The 22,861-nt window shown below is 36.7% G+C and overlaps 1 pseudogene; it reads left to right on the top strand.

Annotated features, from left to right (window-relative positions):
* The window catches only part of LOC149554593 (beta-phenylalanine coenzyme A ligase-like), a 31,312-nt pseudogene extending 8,561 nt beyond the window's left edge, over window positions 1–22,751 (top strand).
* The last annotated feature ends 110 nt before the right edge of the window (window positions 22,752–22,861 follow it).

The raw sequence follows: 22,861 nt of genomic DNA on the forward strand, positions 1-22,861 counted from the left end.
AATACGAGTCCAAAGTTGATGTTTTCCAGAGCACCATCGCCAATAAAGTTTAGCAGCCAATGCTTGACTACTCAAGAGAGTAGATCGAAAAGCAAGACCACCCTCCTTTTTAGGCCTACAAATAGTTGCCCAACTAATCAAGCTCCATTTAGTACTATGCAAATTACCACTCCGAAGGAATTGCCAAGAGAGAGCGTTAAACTCCTTGAGAAAGTAAATAGGAGCAGCTTGAACCATACATCTATAAGTAGGAAGAGCTTGGATAACAGCTTGAAGAAGAGTAACCCGAGCAGTAGTAGAAAGCCATCAATGAGTCCAATGACTAACCTTATCTTGAAGCTTGGTAATCAAATTTTTCCATAAGAGACGTGGATTCCTAGAAATAGCAATAGGAATGCCAAGATAAGTCAAAGGAAGTGACCCAATCTGAAACCACAGGATACCAACAATCCTGTGCTGAATAGAATTAAGAGTGTTAAAAAAGTAAATGGAAGATTTGTGCTTATTAACCTTCTGGCCTAAAGCTGCCAAATAAATTTCCAAAGCATGTCGAAAGGCTTCAGCTTCCTTGATCCTAGCAAGACCCACAAGAGCAGAATCATCAACAAATTGAAGATGGGAAAGAGAAGGTAAGCCATTACCCCACCGCCACCCCTGAATAGAATTCTGGGACACCTGATACTTAATGAATATACCCAAGCCTTCAGCCATGATGATGAAAAGATATGGGGAGAGGGGGTCACCCTGGCGAAGGCCTCTAGAGGCACCAAATAGCTAAGAAGGTTTCCCATTAATAAGAGAAGAAAAAGAGGCAGAAGTAACACAACTCATAGTCCAACTAACCCAGTCAGAGCTAAATCCAAAAGAAAGAAGAATACTCCTTAGGAAACTCCATTTAACTCTATCATAGGCCTTAGCCATATCCAACTTAACAAACCTTGCTCTCTCCCTTGAAGTAGCCATAGAGTGAATAGCCTCAGTAGCAATAACCACCCCATCCAAAATTTGTCTTCCAGCAACAAAACCACCTTGTTCTTCTGAGATAATAATTGGTAGCCACTTTTTAATTCTCTCAGCAATCAACATAGTAATAAATTTGTAAACCACATTACATAAGGCAATTGGTCTAAAAAAATCCAATTGATTAGCACCCTCTCTCTTAGGAATAAGAGACAAGAATGTAGAATTCAAAGCCCGAAGCATCTGCTTGCTAGAATAGGATTCCTTAACCACCTCCAAAAAATCATGATTAATGATGTCCCAAAATTTCTAAAAGAACTCAACTGGAAAGCCATCAGGACCAGGAGCCTTCCCCTTAGGCATGCCAAAGACCACCTCCTCCAGCTCTTCCAAAGATATTGGACGCATGAGATAATCATTCATTTCTTGAGTGATAAGGGAAGGAATACAAGACAAAATAATATTTTCTTCATTATCAACAGGAGGAGAGTCCTTAGAAAAGAGGGTAGAAAAGTACTGAGTAGCCTCCTGGAATGAAGCTGGCAAGGAATTCAGTTGGGTACCTTGAGAATTAACCAAAGAAGAGATATTGCTTCGATTTCAGTGAGATTGCATTGTTTTATGGAAAAAGGCAGTGTTCTGATCACCTTCCTGGAGCCAATCAACTCTAGCCTTTTGCCTCCAAAAAATTTCCTCTCAAAGTTCCCATTCTTCTAGAGCTCTAGAAGCAAGGGATTCAGCCCTTCCAAGATCCTCAGAGAAACCATGATCTCTAATCTCCCTTGTGATGACATCAAGTTCTTCTTGAGCAAGCCTCTTCATAGAGTGAAGGTTCCCAAAGCATTGCATATTCCATATCCTGAGCTGCCTTTTAACTTATTGAAGCCTTTTAGAAAATGAGTACATTGCAGTACCATATGTAGAAGCACCATGTTTCCACCAACATAACACAAAATCATGAAGAGAGGAGTCATGAAGCCACATCAACTGGAAGTTAAAAGGAGGATGCTTTGGAACACAAGTCCCAATAGCAAAAAATTTGATTGGCCAATGATCATAACCCCTCCAATCAAGGATTTTCGAAGAGAGAGTAAGAGTGCCACTAACCCAGAAGCAAGAAACAAGAAATCTGTCCAAACGTTCTGAGATAGCATCAGCTCTAGTCCTTTGATTATTCCAAGTATATAGACCATTAGAAGGCTTAACATCAGAGAGATGCAAAAGAGATATGTGTTGCCGAAGAAGGCCCCAGTCTAGCCAAACCACCATGCTTCTCCTCCAAACTTAAAATTGAATTGAAGTCCCTTGCTAACACCCAAGGATGATAAGGGTGACAATTTCTAACATATTGAATATGGCTCCAAAGTTCCACCTTTCCCACAAGATCAATAGGTGCATACACATTAGTAACCATGATTACCTCACCTGAGTCTAGAGCAGAAGCTATCTTAGAGAGAGTTGAGCGAGAAGACACCCAACCAAGGGGAGAAATTTTCTGTGGATCTCAAAATATAGCTAAACCACCAGCACTGCTTGTTGCCCCAACACACTGGCATTGGCCACGAGACCAAATATTGGAGGCATGTTTGACCATAGACTCTACAGAGAGCTTAGTCTCTTGGATACAAAAAACATGAGGGCTATGATCAACCACCAAGTTATGAATAGCCTTTTGTCTAAGGATTCTATTCAACCCCCTAACATTCCATGAGAGAATAATCATCATTGGGTAGAATTGGGAAAATGAGCATCCAAAGGTTTCACTGAACCAGATTCAATCAATATATCTCTTGTGAGTTTAATCTTCTCTTGGTTTGTTTTGCGCCCACTTCTTAGAGGGGGAGTAAAATAAACCCGCTTAAAGGGTCTAGGCATCAACCCCAAGGGGAGAGGAGATCCCTTTCCTTTACCTGATGGTAGCACATCCTTAACCAGGTCAGCCAGAACAACATCATTATCCTCCAACACCGCAGGAGTCACCAGAGCCTCTGTCACAGGAGCTACAGGGACCTCATAGTTCTGGTATACTACAACTTGGGATGCCCCACAAGTGTCATTAGGAACAAATCCATCATTTGGGCAAACTGGATTAGAAGAGATAGGAGGAGGAATACCCTCCTCTAGAACCATACTATCCAGCACCTCAAAGTGATTAAAACCTAAATCAGATAATCTCTCTTTCAAAGGCCTCTTCTAACCATGCCCCTTAGCTCATGGGCGAGTAGGGGTAAATCCATCCTTATCCTACATTTGAGCCTTACCCTTACCTGTAGCATCTTGCGGATTCATCCCCTTGGCAGTATTAGCCATCTGAGATTGTCCTTTCCCTATAGAATCTGCCAAACAACCATTGCCAGCAGGAGAACCACCCATTCCTTTGAAAGTCAACTTACGGGGGCACTGACGTTGTAGATGACCATACTCATGACAAATCGAACAGCGGAAAGGGAGGGATTCATAATCTAACTATTGCACCTAGGAAGAAGCCCCAAGACAAATTTTCAAAGAATCTAGTAATGGGTTATTCAAATTAATTTCAACAAAAATTCTAGCATAAGAAATAACCTTTTTATCGAGGGATTGATGTGCAATCGCAGTCGGCTTCCCCAACAAAGTAGCAATTTTTCGGAGGATGTCTTCACACCAAAATTCCAAGGGAAGGCGAGGCAAACGAACCCAAATTGGCACTGTTGAAGGGAGATCCTCAGCAGAATTAAATCCTGAATGCCAGGGTTTGACAAATAACCCCACATGGTTGTAGAAATAAGGGCCTCCTTCAAAAACACGATCACGATCAGACATGCAAGAGAATACAACAAAAAAAAAACTATTCCCTGCCAACATAATCTCCATATCGCCTTCCACCTGCCATGAGCGACGGATCCATGCCTCAAGAGCAGATAGGAAAATTTAGATTCCAAGAAATTTGCAAATCAAAGCATGCTTGGTCCAATATTCAATGTCCTCCATAACAACCGCTAGAGGAATAACCAGAATAGGGTGATCATGGCTACACAGAGAACAACCATTAACTTTTTTCAACTTGGAGCTCTCCCTTGAATAAAATGATTTAGATCTCATTGCATGCATAGTTGGAGAAGAACCATCTATTCTCACGAACGCAGAAGAAATCATAGGCCTTGCCATGCAAACAATAAAAAACCCCAATCCAAAATTGACTACAGAAGATTACCAAAAACACCCACGCAAACTATGACCAGTAGCCAACAATCGAAACAGAACAGGAAAAAATAGTAGAGATCAAACAACAATAACAGGCTAGGGAAAGAGCCCTAGCCCAACCGGTAGCCAACACTTCTCCTCATCAAAAAAAACTTAATCCTATCGAGTGGTGGATATCGATTCTAAGAGTTGATTATTCAATCTACCTTCTCTTGTTAATCAATCAATAGATGTTCATCAAATTTAAGGAAAATTATAATTCAGATTTGGGTTTTTCAGTTTTAAATTTATTTTCCATTTTACCATGAAGTGCAGGGAACTAGTAGTGATGGATGCCTTTTTCATTATGCATTGGCAGCTCTGAATGGCAAAGAAGAATTTTATTGGTAGAAACTTGAGTCATGATTTTGGTTTTCTCACATTAGATCCCAGTGAATTCAACACCAAAAGTACCACTTTGTTTTCTTCTTGTGGGCCATGGAATTTTAGAAGAGGGGCAATATGAACGTAATGCACAAAAGTATAACTAACATTCCTATTGTTATATGCATTCTACCGAAACCCTTTTCTTCCTTCTCCATTAATCTATATTCCATTTCCATTTGAATTCGGATTGTGATTTTATTCAATCAATCAATTTGGTTGGTTAATAGAACCAATACTCCTCCTTTGGCACATCCATCTCTCATTTTTTTTGGATTCATCGCATGGAAGTTTAGATGAGACCCTAGATTCATCTATTAATAAGGTTGTTGAGCTTGAGAATTGGGGTTGATGCTCCGCCCATTTTCAGAAGGTACAGAGAAGCTTGCAGAAATCAAGAACTGGTGATGCTTCTGCTCCTGGATTTGGCGATGCTCTTATCTCTGCTACGTTACTGGTGCTCCATCAACATAATAATGATAGAATCAACAAATGAAACAATAGCTTAATCTAGACTTGTTACTATGATGGCTTCTCCATTTTCTTGCTACTTTTGTTGGTGTGCTGGTGAATCTAGAGTTGGAGAGATATAGTAGAAAATTTTGGAAATAAATTTTTGTTGCCACAAACTCCAAAAACTTCTTAAATTCTACCTATGAAGCTTTTAGCTTATTTTATCATTAGGAAAAGCTAGAATTTTTGTATTTCTTTTGGTAAAAATAATTGTTTTCATTGCTCTAACGAATAGAAAAGAAGAATAATTGATTTTTTAATTATAAAAAAGAAACATTAATACTCAACTATAAAGTTTTTAGTTTAATAGAGTTTGATACTTCATTGTGATTGGTTGATCAATTAAGTAGTTGACTAGTCAAATGAAACTTTTGAATCAAACATTCCATTAGTTACAAGAACCAATAAAGTATTTTTATATTTGTATATGGCTGTACCAAGTACATGGAGCTTGAAAAAATTCTTGACAATCTAACAAAATTATTCTATTCATTCTTATTTTAGATTCAAAATCTAAGTTGAATTAGGGACTAGACAATAAATTACCTATATGTAAATATCTTTCAATTACCATGGTTTTGAATTAGTTATTTATTAAATGTCATTAAAATTGTTATAATTTATTGTTCTAAAATAACTTTGATTTATTTCCAAGAACTTGAAACCCATTCTATCAGAAGAGCTTATCTAAGTTTATGTTTCTAATTCTAGTAATAAAATTACAATGACTTAATTCGGGTGTGTAGAGGGTTATTTGATGAGATTAAGATGAAAATATTTTGCAAAATTTAAAGGTACTATATGCATGTGTATGTGTGAAGAGTGAAGGATTTGAGCAATACAAATCCACAAAGCCTGATGAATACGTACATGTAATAACTTGTCACGAAGAAGAAAAAGACAAGAGGAGGCAAGGGTTTGCTCTAAAAATTATGCAAATATATTCTCAGAAAAAGAAAAGATGCAAGATAATTACAAAAGATCAATCTTTATAGAAGGAGATCGAAACACAAAAATTGTAACCTAAAAGGTAAATGCTATTTAATAATTACTAATTAATTATTAAATATGAATGCAAAAGGTGCATAAAGTGAAATCTTAAGAAGGGAATCAAGCAAATTTAATAAATTAAATTAAATTAATGCTTTACTCTAACACCCCACCCCCCTTAAGATTAGCAACAATGCAGCTACAAACAATGCAGAAAGAGCAAAGGAAACTACAATACAATGCTGAAAGAAAACTTGGGTTTCGACAACAAGGCCTAATGAGGTACCCAATCACAATTAAATCTTTATGAAATGGAGAAATAGAGAAAGCCAAGTGGGAAAAACTCTACTCCAAAAAGAGATAGCATGAAAAAGAAGGAAGGACTCATCACTAAGACCTCCCAAGGACAACTTCCTTCACCCTAAGCATAGAATGTAGCTGAAGATACTGCAGGGATGCAAAAGGTTTAGTGAAGATGTTTGCAACCTGCTTAGCAATAGGAATGTACTCCAAGCTCAAGGTGCCATCTTGAATGAGATGCCTGATGAAGTGCATGTGAAGTTCAATGTGCTTGGTCCACTGATGTTCAATTGGGTTGTGTGAAATGTGTATAGCACTCTGATTGTCACACCATAGAAAGGTGGGACTATCAAGAACAAATCCAAACTCTATCATCAACTATCAAAGCCACAAACCTCCTGACTACCCAATTCAATTGCCTTTTATTCTACCTTTGTAGATGATAATGTGTGAGCATGCTGCTTCTTGCAAGACCATGTGATAGGACCAAAACCAAGACAAAATACAAAACTAGAAGTAGACTTGTGATCATCAATATCACCAACCCAATATGAATCTATGAAACCAACAATGTGAGGATCCCTTGATGTGTAGTGAATTCCATAACATGTTGTACCTCTAATATACCTCAAGATATGTTTGGAAGCTTGCCAATGACTCTCATGAGGATCATGGGAGAATCAAGAGACAATTCCAACCGCAAAGGAAATATCAGGATGTGTGTGTGTTAGGGTCAACAAACTACCACAAGCTATCTATATAGAGTGGAATCCATTGTAGGAGTAGAGCAAGTGGTAGATAAAATAACACCTAATTGAAAAGGTGTAGTGGTAGACTTGTAATCAAGCATGTCAAATCTATGAAGCATATCAAGAACATACTTCTGCTAGAGTATGGCTATCCCATCCAAATATTGAACAACCTATAGGCCCAAAAAATAGTGCAGGAGTCCAAGGTATGTCATCTCAAACTACTCTCTCAATGCTTGTTGAACACTCTGTATCATGGAGACTGAGCTTCCTCTAATGATAAGGTCATCAACATAAAGCACAAGTATCAATAAGTCAGTCGCATGGCACTAAATGTAAATTTTAGGATTGAAATGACACCGAATGAACTGTGAAGCAAACAAGAAGGAATCCATCTTCTCATACCAAGCCCTAGGGGCCTATTTGAGACCATATAAAGACCTCCAAAGTTTGAATACCAATGAAGTTTCCTACACAAAACCATGAGGCTACTCCATATAGATCTCCTCATAAAGGTCTCCATGCAAAAAGACACTCTTCACATCCATTTGAAAAATTGTCCATCCGTCCGAAGCTGCAAGAGAGAGTACAAGGTGAATAGAATTCATCTTGGCAATAGGGGCAAAGGTCTCAGAGTAATCAATACCCTCAACTTGTAAAAAACCCTTTGCAACAAGATGTTCCTTGTACCTATCAATAGAACCATCTACAACATACTTAGTATAGTACACCCAACAACACCAAACCAAATTTCTTCCTTTTGGTAGAGGACAAAGATCCCATATGTGGTTCTTCATCAAAGAAGTGTACTCCTCATCCATAGCCCTATCCAACTTTGAGTGTCTTTTCACCTATGAAATTTTTTGAGGATCATCTGAAATGGCATGACTCAAAAGGCCATGACCAGCAGTCTGAGCACGGGTGCAATGAGTATCTATAGGATCACCTATCAAAGGTCCAACTTCATCAATAGTATCATGAGCCCACTTGGGCACTCACAAAACATCTCTTGAAGGTGGTGAATGGGGATCAATATATATTTCTTCCTCAGAGGATGTGTAATTCTGTAGAGGAGTAGAGGAAGTATTGGGTAGTGAGGAAGAAGCTAGAGATGGAGGATCCATTAGAGCATAACACTTATCAAACTGAACATCTCGCCGAAACAAGACATCTTTGGAACCAAGATCAAACAACTTGTATGCCTTCACATCCTCACAATAGGCAAAAAAAAATGAGTAGTTGACTCTTCTTCTCCATCGATTTTTTCTAAGCATCTAGAATAAATGCCCAAGCCTCACTACCAAAAATGCAGAAAGTAGAAACACCAGGCTTGACATGAGTCCAAGCCTCCTTAGGAATCAAGTGTCATAATGCCTTGTGAGGTATCTGATTTTGAGTATAGTTGGCACAATTGATAGCCTCATCCCAAAATGAAGTTATCATACAATTGGCCATCTCCCATAATGTCTTGTTCTTTCTCTCTGCAACCCCATTCTATTGAGGTGTATAGGGAACAAAGAATTGATGTTGTAAACCATGCTCAATGAGAAAATCTCTGAAAGACTTATTCACATATTCCCCTCCATTTTTAGTACGTATATGCCTGATAGAAAGACCAAACTGCTTCTCAACAAATTTCTTAAAGATTCGAAAGGAATCAAAGGTATCGTACTTGTACTTTAAAAAGTACACCCATGTGCCTCTAGAGAGGTCATCTATGAAGGCGAGCACATATCAAGCACCTAAAAAAGATGGAGTGGGAAATGACATAAGATCATTGTGTATCAACTCCAATGGTGCCTTAGCACATGTGGATCTATTTGTTGGAAAAGGATCTCTATGATGTTTTCCAAGTGCATAACCTTGACACACACCGTCAGTACAAGAGATCTGAGGTAACCCAATCACTAGCTCCTGCATACTCATCTGTTGTAGATATATTTAGTTGACATGGCCAAAATTCCCATGCCAAAGCTTTCTTACTATGTTTGCATGAGCAATGAGAGAAACACCTGTAGAATCAAAGCTCTCAAAGCCATCAAGATGATATAAGTGAGAATGAAGATCAACACTCCCTTTAGCAATAACCAAATTAGGATCATGGAAGTCTCAAATAACCACATCATGTGGTGAGAACTCAACTGTCTTTCTAGAGCTTGAATGACAAATCTAAAAGACATACATGAGGTTCATAGAAATGGTCGAAACCAAGAGAAAATCCTATAGTGAAGCACCTTCTAAAGAGATAGTTCCTAAACTTGTGACTAAAATCTGAGAAGAATCACCAACTACAATCTTTTTAGTAACACTCTAAGAAAGTGAGGGAACCAAACTAGGTGAGTGTTTCATATGATGGGAAGCTCTAGAAGCAAGAATCCAAGAAGCTATATAAGACATTGCTCGTGTAGAAAGAGCATGTCCTTTCCCTATAGGTGGAGGTGGAGGCTTCAGAGAAGCAATACTAGAATGTTGCATGGCCTCCTCTAATGCCTTAAGATGTTTCCAACACTTGGAAATTAGATGTCCTTCCTTGTCACAAAAATTTCAAGGTTCACCTATGTACTTCTTAATCTCGGAGGAAGATTCACCAGACTTAGAAGTATTACCCTTCTGAGAGGGCTTTTGAGCATTTGATTTGGAAGAAGGCTTGGAGGAACTCTCACTACCTGTTGAATCTGACTTATGCTTCAGTTTCTACTTTGGCTTTCCTATAGATGTCTGAGCTACCAATGCATTTGTCTTAGAACTAGTCATAGTATCAAACTATGTAAGCTTTGACTGCTCTCTAGTCAAGCGGTCATAAAAGGCATCAAAAGTAGGCATAGAAAATCTATTCCCCAAAGCATCTTTGGTGGAATAGAAGGTGGAAGCAAATATCTAAAAATTCCCTCAAGCTTAGAGAGAATCAAATAGATGCACTCAAAATCAGTCTTCATCTTTTCATAACCCTACAACATGAATCTCTATTGATTAAACTTCATCAAGAAGTCATCAATAGTGGAAAAGGAATTCGATACAAGAGAGGTAAGCTTTGCCTCCATCTGAAGTGTCCTGAACTCATTCATAGTTCCAAACAAGCCTTCTAGCTTGGTCCACATGGCTAGAGGGGTATTGCACCTATCTAGATGAAATTGTAGATTATCTGACACTTTCAATGCAATCAATCTGATTTCCTCATCCATTTTGTTTCTATGTTTCATGACTTCAAAAGATCTCTATAAAATAGGTTGTATGACATCAAAACATGATCACAAGCCTCTTGACCGAAGAAGTTGAGTCATCGAGGTCTTCCAAGTGTGGTAATTGTGAGGGGTAAGAAGATCTAGAGAAGAAGTGGTCTTAGCCATTGTTTTAGAAAGGTTTTTTCAAGTTTTATAATATAGTGATATGATAACAAAAAATAATATAAAAATGCCCCCTACAATGCAATAAGCTGAACCCCAACTTACAAGTGGATTGTGTAAATGAGAGAAGAGCCAAAAATCTTTAGATATGAATCAAAAATACTAGGTATAAAATACTAGTGAAATGATAGAGCATTTGGAAAATAATTGAGAAGATCTTTTTGATGCTTTTTTTAGAATGGAAAATAGAGCTATAACGAAGAAGTTATGCCCCCTGAAAGATAGAAGTCATCAACAAAATTCAAGTGCCAAAACAAGTATCAATCTAGAATTTTTTTTGAAAAATTCCTACTTCATCATCTTTGTCTTGAAACTAGATGTTTGGTGCTTCTTTCGGATAAAAAATATACCTCTATATGGTCAAGATAAACAACAGGGCCCCCCATTGAACATACAAAATATATATTTTTTAAATTAAAAAATAACCACCCACCCTCTAAGTGGAGCAATGGTGGTGGCCAAGTGACTAGAGGGTGATGGAGCCACTTGAAGAAGGTATTGGTGGCAGATTTGCTTGCGAGAGGCGTAGTGGGGGTTGGTGGTTGAAGTGACAACTTTGGAGTAGTGTCATTGTTCAAATCACCGCAGTTTGAAGTAGTCACCCTGCATGATTTGAATAATTGCTACAGGTGTTGATAAAATTTTTGTGGCTTTTAATAACCATAGCACAATTATATATGTTTAAAATATTTTTTTATAAAAAAACTTCTCGATTTGTGTGTAGAGACCATACAACCTTGCTATGCAGATTTTTTTCCTTCCCAAATCAACATTGTCCAAAATGGATGAACTTTATATGGAAATAGGGGTTTTTATGCCTTTTGGATCCAACCATGATGTCCATTTGGCCTCAACCTACTCCAAAAATTAGTGACCCCCGTATTTGCACAAGAAATACTCAAAAAACTCTAGATTTGTTCTATCAAAACCTCATTCTCCTTTTTCTCCAAATACCAAACAAGCTACAATAGATTTGGCTTTGATACTATGAAGGATTTGAGCAATACAAATCCACAAAGCTCGACAAATACCTACATGTAAAAACCTATCGCAGAGAAGAAAAAGACAAGTGGAGGAAAGGGTTTGCTCTGAAAATTATGCAAATGTATTCTCAAAAAAAGAAAAGATGCAAGATAATTACAAAATATCAATCCTTATAGAAGGAGATTGAAACTTGAAACGTGTAACCTAAAAGGTACAAAGAGTAACCTAAAAGGTAAATTCTATTTAATAATTACTAATTAATTATTAAATATGAATGCAAAAGGTGCATAAAGTGAAATCTTAGGAAGTGAATAAAGTGAATTGAATAAATTAAATTAAATTAACACTTTACTCTAACAAAGAGTTATGGCTATAAAATGTTCATGAGAGTTTAATTGAAAGTAATGTCAACATAAACTTATAGTATGCACCAATTTTGATGTCAATTGTCATGTCCCCTTTTCAAATAATTAAAAATAATAATCTTTTCTAAGGCAGGTAGGCCCAAAAAGGTGAAGTTTTGGAAAAAGGGGATAATCTTTGGAAGCTAATGGACTAATAAATGAATATTATTATTAAAATATGTTTTATTAACCCCTCTTGGATGTGAGTTAGGGTTATGACCTCTTTTAAGGGGTTTGGAGGCATTCTGGGCTCATTCTAGAACTTGATTTTGCTCATTTCTTTGTTATTCTTCAGAGGCTGCCAAACCTATGGAGAAGGAGACCTAAGAACGGGAGTTTGCAGGTTTCCAGGGAGACCCAAGAACAGGAGTTTGCAGGTTTCTAGGAAGGCTAAGAATGGGAGTTTGAAGCCATTCCATGTGCATGCTCATGCAGAGTTTTCCTTTGTGCTGAACAGTGCAGATTTGTGAGTTTTTCGAGTGTGTTTTTGTAAGAGTTTGGTGTTTCCGGTTGAGTATTTAATATCAGTTTAGGTTGCTGCTGTATTTCAGACTTTTAGATGCTAAAATAGATCTGAATATATGTATTGGGACATGGTTCAACTTCTAAGATAGTTTATTAGTGTTTTTGTGGTGTTTCCGAGCATTTTTGTGTTATTTCGGGAGCCCGATGAGCATAGTTTTTGTCCTATGTTTGTGAGTTGTTGTGTAGATGCTATACAGATCTAGAAATGTCATTTTGCAGGCCGTTATACTGCTGAAATTTCTGTAAAAATTTTCATTTTCAGATTTATTAATAATATGTGAAGCTATGAAGTTTTTGGCACTATTTCTGACATACCCGATTTGGGGTTTATTGAGAAATTTGGTGGATCTTTGTGATATTGGTTGTTTGATTTTAAAGATCTGATTAGAGGCTTGAAATATCATGTAAAATCAGAGAAAGGGACATTTCAGTGGTATCAGAGCCATGATCTTGCCAGCCTGAGGGTTTGTAGAAGTTTGCATGTCAGTTTTGACAACTACCCAGATCTTGCATGTCAGTTTTGACAACTACCTAGATCTTGCATGTTAGTTTTGACAACTACCCAGGTCTTGTATGTTAGTTTTGACACTACCCAAATCTTGCATGTCAGTTTTGACAACTACCCAGACCTTGCATGTCAGTTTTGACAACTACCCAGATCTTGCATGTCAGTTTTGACAACTACCAGATCTTGCATGTCAGTTTTGACAACTAGCCAGATCTTGCATGTCATAATTTATGGTTGCATGTTGCTTCTAATCAGTTGCATGTCAAAATCTATGGTTGCATGCTACTTCTAATCAATTGCATGTTAGTTCTTGGTGTTTGAAGAAGTTATAACCTATTGAGGTTACACTCTACTTTATCCAGAATGGACAGGTATAGTACAGAGTCTCAGAGGACACAATCTTGGACAATTGATATCCAGAGTCAGAACAATAGAAAGGATGATTATTTAGACATTTGAGATAAAATTAGGAAAATAAGCCATGACATGTCTGAACAGTTGGTTAAGCACCACCGTATAATGAATGACATGTTGTCCAACCCAGCTAAGGTGGATAAGTTGACTGGATTTCTATTTGGCAAATTTTCTCACAGGGCAGATGACACAATTACCAAGAACTTGCATGAGGAGTTTGAAAAACTAGCTTATAGCTAGGCAGAGGTCTCAAATTCTACTCCACCACAGGAGGTAGTGAGAAAGGATATTACGCAGATTGATAGTAATGGTCAACTTGATACTCCAAATGAGACAATTGTATACAGGTCATTAAAGGGTGATATCACAGGTATTCAAGATGGTATAGTTACAACAGGTAGTGACTACACCGTAGTGGGTTCAGATGATGATTATGAGGATGTTGTTGTGCATGATGGTGAGATACCTGGTAGAGATGAGCAAACATTGAGCATTCATGACTTTGCTGAGAAAGAGTACCAGGCACAGTTAGATGCTTCGTCACATGAGGTTGAGGCTGGTAGTACTTCACACAATTTGTCCAGTCAACTGAAAGTGAACAAAGAAAGTATTGTGACTTCATTATCTCATCATGACAGGTATGTGGAGTTAGTTGGTATTGGTCATATTACTCAAGTGAGGATTTTGGTTGAGTTACCAGCTGATTCTAGTTTACAAATATGGACTCAAGATTGTTATATTGGCATTTGGGATTCAGTTGATTGGAGATCTTTAACACTTTTTGGTAGCAGTGTTTATTTGGGTGCTATCATGGATTTGATTAGCAGATTGCACGGTTTTGTCTTTTCTTGTGCTAGCAGCTTGTTCGATGTTGGTATTAGTTTTTATACACCGGTGTTGGGCTTTGTTCATATATCCAGTCGACCATACTTGCTGGAGTGTGTTGATGGTCTTTCATATTTGGCAGTGTGTACATATGAGTCCCAGGATCATATTGGCATTGATGACATCCAGGAGGATGTAGTGGGTAGTTTTGAGGACTTAGTTTCCTTGGCAGTTTCTTTTGGTAAAGAGGAGTTGGATAGAAGTGCTAGAATTTTTGATACTCCGTTTGTTGATATGAGCTTTGGAGTTGATTCACAAGATATGGATGGTAATACTCTAGAGACTAGTAACTTTGAGGATACTCCTTTAGACAGTGCATCAGAGGAGGTTTGTAGGAGACAGTCTAGCCAGTGCCATCATGTGTCTAATCAGTTGAGAGTTAGTGAGTGAGACATTGCTATCGCTTGCCAGCATTTTGATGCTGCTCATCAATTGTTAGCCATTTATGGATGGGGTTCTCCTACTAGTGATGAGCAAGGAGGCAGTTATCTTTCCTTGACAAAGTTCCACTCTTTATGGGAGGCTATCCAAATTCTAAGACAGGATTATATGCAGTTGGTAGCCGATAGAGATTATCTTATGGAGTGGGGCAGTACAGCATACGATGCATTGTTGGCCAAGGAAGATGAGGTGAGTGAGCTTACTCAGTAGCTTGAGGTGACTTATGAGATTCTTGAGAGTACACAATTGGCTTTCAAGGAGTCACAGTTTCATTTGGCTAAGGTGACCATGGAGTTAGAGCAACTACAGTCTTTACTAGATTCTATACAGTCACAAGCTATGGTGTCTGGTGATTCGAGGATGTCCATGGTCGAGATTGTCAAAGATAGTGGAGATGGGGATGCATCCATCCTTGATACTAACATTGTCATCTCGGGTTTGTCCCCACTAGAGTCAGGTTTAGTTGAGTTGGGTGCTGCAATAGATTGTTGTGGTATGCCTGACATGGTGGTGACCTCTAGTACTAATGACACAAAGACTAGAGATGATGTATCAAAGACCATGTGTGATGTTGGTGAGCCGACAGTTGGCATGGTTCCGGCTAGTAATACTACTCCCTTGGCGATGTCTTCAGAGGTAGTAGTCAATTCCAACTTGGTTAGTGATCAATTGCAGTTAGTTACATCTGGATTGCAGTCTGAGCCACTGATTGAGATTGGTTCATTCTATCGACATTACATTGTGAGATATGCTCATGACCATGTTGATGAGATGATGATACAGAGATGTACTTTGGTTCCTAGTGCTTATCATCAATTATGGGATAGTTTTATGCCTCGGGATGAGAGTTGTGATGGGCACAACATGGCGATAGGTCCTACAGTGGATAGCTTGATAATACATGACTTAGAGCAGGAGTTTTGGAGTGATGCTTCAGCGGGTGTTGTTATTGATTCTACTCCTTTGGCTATGACATCTCCTAACTTAGCTAGTGAACAGTCACAGTGGGTTGTATCACTTGTTCATGGTGAGTTGTTGACTGAGGTTGTTTTTTTTATCAACATTATATTGCAAGGTATGTACATCAGTTAGCATTTGATCCTTGTGCTGAGGAGTTGATGGCAGACAAACTTGGTTTGGGTTCCATTTCTTGCTCTTTATCTTGTGATGTCTTTTTACCATCAGTAGTGCATGGGAGTTATGGTTATGAGACAGTGGCTAGTGATTTGCAGAGTTGTGTTGACTGCAAGAGTTGTATAGTGTGTGGATTCTCCATACTTGGTACAATTTCATTCGAGAGCATTCACCATTGTTGCAGAGTTGAATTATACATTCCGTATAGGCCAGTGGGATACGTTGATAGTATTTACTATGTTGGTAGTTTGATTTGTGCCCTTTACTTGGGTTCTGATGTTCTAAGAGTTTGTGTCTCATGGGTTTTTGATTATGGTAGTGGTGATTTTGGAGTTTGGTTGAGCTATAATTGTTAGTTTGATTATGGATTCCTCTTGGTCATATTGCAGAGGATATTGCAGGAGCCTATGTTAATTGGTAGTAGTATAGTTCATGACTACATTTGGGATCCAGGTGGATTGATTGGTTTATTGTTCAGCCATTGCTTGAGGACAAGAAATTTTTGGGAGGGGAGGACTTTTCATGTCCCCTTTTCAAATAATTAAAAATAATAATCTTTTCTAAGGTAGGCAAGCCCAAAAAGGTGAAGTTTTGGAAAAAGAGGATAATCTTTGGAAGCTAATGGACTAATAAATGAAGATTATTATTAAAATATGTTTTATTAATCCCTCTTAGATGTGAGTTAGGGTTATGACCTCTTTTAAGGGGTTTGGAGGCATTTTGGGCTCATTCTAGAACTTGATTTTGCTCATTTCTTTGTTATTCTTTAGAGGCTGCCAAACCTATGGAGAAGGAGACCCAAGAACGGAAGTTTGCAGGTTTCTAGGGAGACCCAAGAATGGGAGTTTTCAGGTTTTTAGGAAGGCTAAGGACATGATTTTGAAGCCATTCCATGTGCATGCTCATGCAGAGTTTTCCTTTGTGCTGAACAATGCAGATTTGTGAGTTTTTCGAGTGTGTTTTTGTAAGAGTTTGGTGTTTTCGGTTGAGTATTTCATATCAGTTTGGTTTGCTGCTGTATTTCAAACTTTTAGATGTTAAAATAGAGCTTAATATATGTATTGGGACGTGGTTCAACTTCTGAGATAGTTTATTAGTATTTTTGTGGTGTTTCCGAGCATTTTTGTGTTATTTCGGGAGCCCAATGAGCCAAGTTTTTGTCCTACGTTTGTGAGCTGTTGTGTAGATGCTATACATATTTGGAAATGTCATTTTTCAGGCCGTTATGCTGCTGAAATTTCTGTAAAAATGTTCATTTTCAGATTTATTAATAATATGTGAAGCTGTGAAGTTTTTGGCACTATTTCTATCATACCCGATTTGGGGTTTATTGAGAAATTTGGTGGATCTTTGTGATATTGGTTATTTGATTTTGAAAATTTTATTAGATGCTTGAAATATCATGTAAAATCAGATAAAGGGACATTTCATCAACCAAGGAAACATTTAATGAATAGAAAGCCTAATCTCAAAGCTAACTCATTGTACAAGCTATGAACAACAACTTGGTTTATCAAACAACCAAAAATGTTTGGTTAATAATGTTGATTACTAATAACAAGCATGCTAAATGTAAGTGTGAAAATAATTATGAGCTAATTGTTGTTACAAATACGATGACATGTAAAATTAGGACTACTTAAGTCCCGAATCTTATATGAATGTGAACCTCTTTAAGTGAAATCCATACAAGATTTGTAACTGAAGTCAGGTCGAGGGAAGAGCTTAACTGCATGTGTTAAACATACTTACAAATAGAAACCTTGGAAAAGGTACACTAAGCATGTTAGTGTTGATCAGCTTGATTACTCTAGATACATTACCTAGGCAAAGGTCACACTAGTTAGAAGTAACTGTAGTATGTGTCAGCCTAGCATTTTGTAGGAACATCCACCATCTCAAATGACTTATCTAGTCACCATGTTTGCACCTCTACAAAGGGTTGGTCACTACAAGTAGGAATTTATGCAAGCATGATCAATAAATATGTGATTTGGGTGTAAAAAATGTCTTGGTGATATTTTACCTCCATGTTACATTGTATCTCAAGAAAATCATAATGGAATCCACAAACTTGTACTCTCACAATAGTCTTCTAGACTTACTTCATTCTTTTTAAAAATTTAATTAGATAGAGATGATGTATGTAAAGTCATCTTCATTTAAGTAGTAGCTTTCTATTTTGTTTTAAAAATTCAATTTGAATTATAATTTATTAGTTTATTTTGGTTACATATTCTTTTGTTCAACAGTTTAGCTTGTTAGACACACTTTTAGCTAGCCTCTAGACTTAGAACACCCATTTATGTAGTGCAAGATCAATGATTTCTTGGTTGATATACATCATAAACCTTGTTGGACTTCCTCCCTCAACACGTTCACCTTCATTGGTATGGGGGTCTTGGGGTAGCGCCCGAGGTGCGCTCCCTGTCACAGTACAAGGCGGGGTTGACCAATGCCAAGCACATTTTTCCGCTTGTGTTCCGTTCAAATTTTGCATGTTTGAAGAGATTTTCAACCAAAATTGATATACTTGAACAACCTTGAAAATGCATTGATTTTACCATTTTCTTCAAAAGTGTCTTTTCTTTACCAATAGCTCACAACAACTAATGATAATATATAATTAATTTAATTTAATTTATAAAGAAGTTGATGAACCTAATGTCTAAGGCCTACTTGAAAACTCTAAAGAAATGCATTTATATGATTTAACTAATGCAAATTAAGATTAATTACTTAAGCAAGGCTAGCAGTTGCAAAAGCTTCCATCCTAATGCATTGTTCCTAACTCAACTCATTAAACTAACATGCCTTTAACACCTTTCCCTGGCACCAACACCAAAATGATAGGCCAATACTGGGGCAAATTAAAAAAAAATAAAAATTATGATTTATGATGGCATTCGACTAGTCTATACATGTCAATCTGTTGTGTAAGCTGCCGAAAGGCATTCGAGCAGTATGCTATCAAGGGATGATAGTTGAGAGATGAGGGTTTATGAATGCATCTTCAACACATGAAATTGAATCTATGAAAAAACAAGTAAATCCCAGTGATGGGAACTATCACTTCTTGGCAATGGGAACTTCAGGAATATAAATAACTCAACAAAACTAATCTGTGATAAAATGGCTACATCTCACCAAAAAAAAAAGATTAATTAATTAAATAAAATAAAATAGATATTATTACACAATCAAGTACAAATATTGAATATATAGACTAATACATTATTATTAAATACATACTACACAATGCTAAACTAATAAAAATACAAATAAAAATAGACTTAAACACACTCCATAATATAAAGAATCACCAGGTGACTTCAAAGTGGGCTCACCTCCTCAGCTTCCTCATGCTGAAGAGACAAAGTGATTTTACAACTTTTTAACCATGCATGTGAATATGAAATTTATGATTTGGAATAATAACAATATCTATACAATGTTGTGCATTTTGCATAATTGTGTATATATCCCTACTTCTATCTCCTACTACTTATATAGATGCAACTTATAACAACTTGGACCAAAATATAGATAATGAAAACCAAACAATACCAAATGTACAAGCTTATTTAGAGGTTGTAGGAAGTTGCAATAGAGAATAGGAAATGACAATTTTGGTTCCTGTCATGTATGAATTCATCCATCTTGATTTAATCACCATGCAAATAATACCAAAAATCGGCTATGTGCCAAGAATAGTCAATGGTTTTTTATCATTCCAGCAAGCAGTGTTGTCTTTATCTAATATGATTCTGTAATGAGTTAGAATAATCTGACCACATGAGACAATGAAACTTATTCATTTATCAGTTGCATTATTAATAACAATAGTGAATGATCTATGTTTGGATGTTAATTTCTGCCCTCTCAAATATTACTCCACTTGATGTCCTCTTGATGTGTAAAATTTGTGGTGGAGAGGGTAATGTTTATTTTCTAGTTGCATCACAGGTTTCCAACAAATTGTATTTGTCTTGAACCATTATTTTGAGCCAACATTTTAAAATGGTTTGGAAATGCTTCCATTTCATCTCCTTAGTAGCATAACAACTTAGATACATGTAGCACAGGTTTTATTAGCATCCATACATGTGTGATATAGATCATGTGCATATCCTACGTAGTGGTTGATATCATTCCAAACTTTGAAGAGAATATGCAACAAGTATTGTAGTTCATAATAGAAATAAAAACAAGCAACTAGAAAATACATTCTCCACCAATCTTCAATGTCCTCTCCATGTGATCCTATAGAGTGAATGATATCTATAGAAAATATATCTTTATGCCAATAAGCAATAATAGGCAATACATTTCAAACTAGATGGAACTTTGTATTGGTGAAATAGCTACATGAAGATGCATAGCGGGTGACAGGAAGAACATGTGAAATAGATGACAAGAAGATATGTTCCACAACCAATATGCTGAAATAATAAAGATTAGTCAAAAACAACCAATAATGAATTTTCCATATTTCAATCCCAAAACAATATTAAATACTACTTATTTATATTAAATCATATGCAACATAAAAATGGTAATAATGAGATGAGATGGAATGGAAATGGAATAAAAAAGTTAGTAGGAAAGTGCATGAGATGGATTAAAATATGGAATTAAATAGGTTATAATTGGCTCTCATCAAGATTCACCATTTGTTTGACTTTTTGTTGAAAACATTCCATAATTTCCCCCATTTGCATTGAGCTAACCACCATTAATCTTGCTAATGTGTGCAAAGAATGAGGAATAAATGAACCTCCATCAATATATTAATATGGAAATGAATCAACTCCAACTATTGATTTCTTTATAGGTTTTTTGTCATATCAACTCATTATTGGAGACCACTTACATAATTTTAGATTAAATATGATATTTTTATACAAATATTGTTAGCCTTCATCTACAATAACCTTGTTGAGAGTGAGAGTAATGTAAATATATAATCATCTTTAAAATTTATATTTTGTATCATTATAAGTCTTATTTTGTACCATCAAATCTCATTCAGTCCTTTCAAATTATCTATAATTTCAAAACAAACAATAAGTAAATAAATAAATATGTCATTGGACCTTTGTTCTATTGGTGAAGTTGAAATGTTCTTAATGAACCCACTAAGGATCAAATCTTGTAGAAGCAATAGATAAGACTAAAATTATACCTCACAAATTTAACAAAATAGATGTAGATACTTGTCATGCCTAAAATCTTTAGATCTTAATCAAAGAGGTGTTAGGCTTGTGCTCTCAGTAGCTAAAATGTTTTTAAGGATATAAATCCTAGATCAAAGAAAAATAAGAACAAATTCAAATAATAGAACATTCCTATAGTTCACCAACCATGAGTTATATATGTGTCCCACTATAGGGGAGATCCCCCAACACTTGAATGCATTCCAATAGTTATAATAGGAGTTGTTGACTTGATACCTATACTTATTGACTTAATGCCCAATTTTTTTTTACAAAATTGTACCAATACTTGTGACTTTAAAGTTGCTAGTACAATGCTAACTACTCAAAATTGAATAAAATGTAACCTGAGTTATAAAAATTAACTAATGATGTGATGTCACATCAATTTTTCAAGTATGGTTTCCCTTTATGCATGACCATTGGTCTCACTTTTTATTTGTGTTGTTTTGGACAACTTGGCAAACAAATATTGATGTTGCATCATAATGGGTGATGTGTACCTAAAACCTTGGGTGATGTGGACCTAAAACCTTAGAAATCAGTAGGCAACTTGCCAAGTAGGATTTGAAATTTTCATATAGAATTTTGATAAGCACAAAATTAGGGAGGGTGCTCAAGTACTGGGTCCTCTCCCCTAGAGCACATGCATCACGATCTTAAATGTTCAAAGAAATCCACACCTAAATTGCATTGATGGATCCATACAAACAAATATAAACACCAAATTTCCTCTAATTTTTCTTTCTTGCAATTTCTATTGAGTGAAAAAAACTGTTGAAGGATTGAGAGAGTTGTATACTTTTAAGAAGTAAACATGGTACCGTGGCAGATTTGCCAGTCGATCCTAGCAGTGGAGACTGAAACTCCAATTCTATTTACTACAGTAAGTGAAAACCCCTCCATATTCCCCAACCTGAGTACTTGAGCCTCCCATCTTTTGTCTCACATCAAACCCATTCTGGTAAGATTTCCTACATTGACTCTACAATACGATACCAAATCACCTTCCCCCAGCTATGACAAAGTGTCAGATCCTTAGCAACAGGTTTAGCCGAAATTAGAATCAAGAAAGGTGATGTAATTCTCATCCTCTCACCCAATTTAGTCTACTTCCCCATCATCTCCATGGAAATCATCTCTATGGATTCAATTGTTACCACCACCAATCCACTTAACATGACTGTAGAGATTAACAAATTAATTAGAGAATCATCTATTGTCATGGCCTTTGTTGCACCACATCTGGAAAAAAAATTGGTTGATGCTAGGCTTGAGTTTGGAAACAACCAACAATGGTGGCTCCTTTGGCACAATTTATTTGGGGGAGCTAATGGCAATAGATCCTACAAAAGCCCCAATTGTGAGAATAAAGCAAGATGACACTACCACCTTGCTTTACTCCTCTTGCACCACTAGCCTCAGGAAAGGCCTCATCTACACCCACAAAAACCTCATTTCCATGGTCTTTGTTTTGACTAACAGGTTTAAATTGTCTACCACTTTCGACAATTTCTTTTTTTGCAATGTCCCCATGTTTCACATCTATGGCGTTGTAACTTTTGCATGTGGGCTTCTCACCACATAGATCCACTATTCTTGTTCTATCTAAGTTTGAGGTGGAGGAAATTCTTGGGGTCATTGAGAAGTACAGAGTGACCTATTTGCCTCTTGTGCCCCCAATATTATTGGCTCGCAAAAAAGTAGTCACTTTTTGACATTTTATTTATTGGGATATGTTATGTGTTCTACTCTTAAAATATGTTTGACTTTGAATTATTTGATTTGGGTCAAATAATTTATAGACTCTAATTAGACTTTTATTTCG

This window comes from Cupressus sempervirens, chromosome 5 (assembly GCF_028749045.1).
Source record: "Cupressus sempervirens isolate cs-2001-9-10 chromosome 5, ASM2874904v1, whole genome shotgun sequence".
Lineage (NCBI taxonomy): Eukaryota > Viridiplantae > Streptophyta > Pinopsida > Cupressales > Cupressaceae > Cupressus > Cupressus sempervirens.